The following is a 3,085-nucleotide window of genomic DNA, read 5'->3' on the forward strand; positions in this document are numbered from 1 at the left end:
TGCTGAAGTGGTGCCAAGGTAAATAGTTTCTGGAGAAGTTCTGCCAAGGGTAGTAGATTTTGCAGAAGTGGTGCCCAGAATGTTAGATTTAACAGAAGTTGTGCCCAGGCTAGTTTCTGCAGAAGTGTTTCCTGCAGCCATGGTTTCCAGGAAAGTAGTTTCTACAGAAGTGGTGCCAAAGGTAGTAGTTTCTGCAGAATTGAGACCAGCGGTTGTTCCCAGGGTAGTAGTTTGTACAGAAGTGGTGCCAAGCATAGTAGTTTCAGCAGAAGTGGATCCTGTAGAAGTGGATTCCAGGGTACTAGTGTCTACATAAGTTGTTCCAAAGGTACTAGTTTCTGCAGAAGTGGGACCTGCAGAAGATGTTCCCAGGGTAGTAGTTTGTACATAAGTGCTGTCTATGGTACTAGTTTCTACAAAATGGGTGCCAAGCATAGAAGATTCTGCAGAAGTGGTACCAAGAGTGGTAGATTTAACAGAAGTTGTGCCCAGGGTAGTTTCTGCAGAGGTTTTGCCCAGGTTAGTAGTTTCTGCAAAAGTTGTGCTCATGGTAGTAGTTTCTACAGAAGTGGTGCCAAGACTAGTAATTTCTGCAGAAGTGGGTCTTGTAGAAGTGGTGTCCAGAGTAGTAGATTCTACAGAAGTCATTTCAAGGGTAGTAGTTTCTGCTGAAGTGGGTCCTGCAGATGTGGATTCCAGCATAGTAGTTTCTTCAGAAGTAGGTCCTGTAAAAGTAGTTTCCAGAGTAGTAGTTTCTAAAGAAGTGGTGCCTGTAGAAGTGGATACTGCAGAAGTTGTTTCCAAGCGAGTAGTTTCTAAAAAAGAGACACCAATTTCAATTGTAGTAGTCTCTGCAGAGGTTGTGCCAAGGGTAATAGTCTCTATAGAAGTAGTACCAAAGGTAATAGTTTCTGCAGAGGTTTTGCCTAGGTCGGTAGTTTCTGCATAAGTAGGTCCTGTCGATGTGGTTTCCAGGATAGTAGTTTGCACAGAAGTGATGCCAAGGGTAGTAGTTTCTGCAGAAGTTGTGCCCAGACTGGTAGATTCAACAGAAGTGGTACCAAAGGTACTAGATTTTGCAGAAATGATTTCCAGGGTAGAAGTTTCTATAGTAGAAGTGCCAACAGTAGTGGTTTCTGCAGAAGTGGGTCCTGCAGAAGTTGAGCTCAGGGTAGTTTCTGCAGAAGTGTCATCTACAGAAGTGTTTTCAATGGTACGAGATTCAACAGAAGTGGTGTCCAGAGTTGTAGATTCTAAAGTAGTAGAGCCAAAGGTACTAGTTTCTGTAGAAGTGGTGCCCAAAGTAGTAGATTCAACAGATGAAGTGCCAAGGGTAGTAGCTCCTGCAGAAGTTTTGCCAATAGTAGTAGTTCCTCCATAAGTGGGTGCTGCAGAAGTGGTTTCCAGGGTAGTTGTTTCTGCAGACGATGGTCCTGTAGAAGATGTGCCCAGGATAACAGTTTGTACAGAAGTGGTGCCAAGTGTACTAGTTTCTTGAGAAGTGGTCCCAAAGGCAGTTTCTGCAGAGATTTTGCCCAGAGTAGTAGCTTCTATGTAAGTGGTGACAAGGGTAGTAATTTCTGCAGAAGTGGGTCCTGCAGAAGTGGTTTCAAGGCCAGTAGATTCTAGAGAATGGGTTCCAATGGTATTGGTTTCTGCAGAAGTAGTGACCAAAGTTTTAGTTTGTACAAAAGTAGTGCTAAGGGTAGTAGTTTCTCCAGAAGTGGTTTCCAGGGTAGTAGTTTCTCCAGAAGGTCCTGCAGAAGTTGTTCCCAGGGTAGTACTTTCTGCAGACGTTGTTCCAAGGGTACTGGTTTCTGTGGAATTTATGCCCATGGTAGTAGTTTCTGCAGAAGGTTTGTCTCGGTAAGTAGATTCTACAGAAGTTGTTTCAAGCATAGTAGTTTCTACAAAAGTGGTGCCAAGGGTAGTAGTTTCTGCAGAAGTTGGTCCTTCAGAAGTGGTTTCAATAGTAGTTTCTACAGAAGTGGTTCCGAGGGTACTAATTTCTGCAGTTGTTCCCAGGGTAGTAATTTTTTCATAAGTGGTTTCAGGGGTAGTAGATTCTACAGATGTGGTTCTGAGGATAGTAGTTTCTGCAGAAGTTGTACCCAGGGTAGTAGTTTTTGCAGAAGTGGTTCCTGCAAAAGTGGTTTCAAGGGCAGTAGTTTCTGCAGAAGTGGTTCCGGGGGTACTAATTTCTGCAGAAGTTGTTTCCATGGTAGTAATTTCTGCAGACGTTGTTTCAGAGGTAGTAGATTCTACAGATGTGGTTCTGAGGATAGTAGTTTCTGCAGAAGTGGTTGCAAGGGTACTAGTTTCTACAGAAGTGGTGCCAAGGGTGGTAATTTCTGTAGACGTTTTCCCCAGGGTAATATATTCTGCAGAAGTTGTACCCAGGGTAGTTTCTGTAAAAGGGAGTCCTGCAGAATTGGTTTCAAGGAAATTAGTTTCTACAGAGGTGGTTTCAAGGGTACTAGTTTCTGCAGAAATTGTCCCCAGGATAGTAATTTTTGCAGAAGTGGTTTCAGGGGCTGTAGATTCTACAGAAGTGGTCCAAAGGGTACTAGTTTCTACAGAAGTGGGTCTTGCAGAAGTGGTTTCCAAGGTATTGGTTTCTGCAGAAGTTGTTCCCAGAGTAGTAGTTTCTACAGAAGTGGGTCCTGCAGAAGTGGTTTCAAGGGTAGTGGTTTCTACATAAGTGGTTCCAAGGGTACTAGTTTCTTCAGAAGTGGTGCCCAGAGTTGTAGATTCATCAGAAGTGGTTCCAAAGGTGGTGGTTTTTGCAGAAGTAGGTCCTGCAAAAGTTGTCCCCAGAGTAGTAGTTTCTACAGAAGTGGGTCCTTTAGAAGTTGTTTTCAGGGTAGCAGTTTCTCCAGAAGTGCTGCCAAGGGTACTAGTTTCTACAGAAGTGGTGCCTAAAGTTGTAGATTCAACAGAAGTAAGGCCAAGGGTACTAGTTTCTGCAGAAGTGGTTCCCAGAGTTGTAGATTCTACAGAAGTGGTGTGAAGGGTAGCATTTTCTTCAGAAGTGGTTCCAACAGTACTAGTTTCTGCAGTCATAGTATGTAGGGTAGTAGTTTCT

The sequence above is a fragment of the Carassius carassius genome, chromosome 39 (assembly GCF_963082965.1).
Source record: "Carassius carassius chromosome 39, fCarCar2.1, whole genome shotgun sequence".
Lineage (NCBI taxonomy): Eukaryota > Metazoa > Chordata > Actinopteri > Cypriniformes > Cyprinidae > Carassius > Carassius carassius.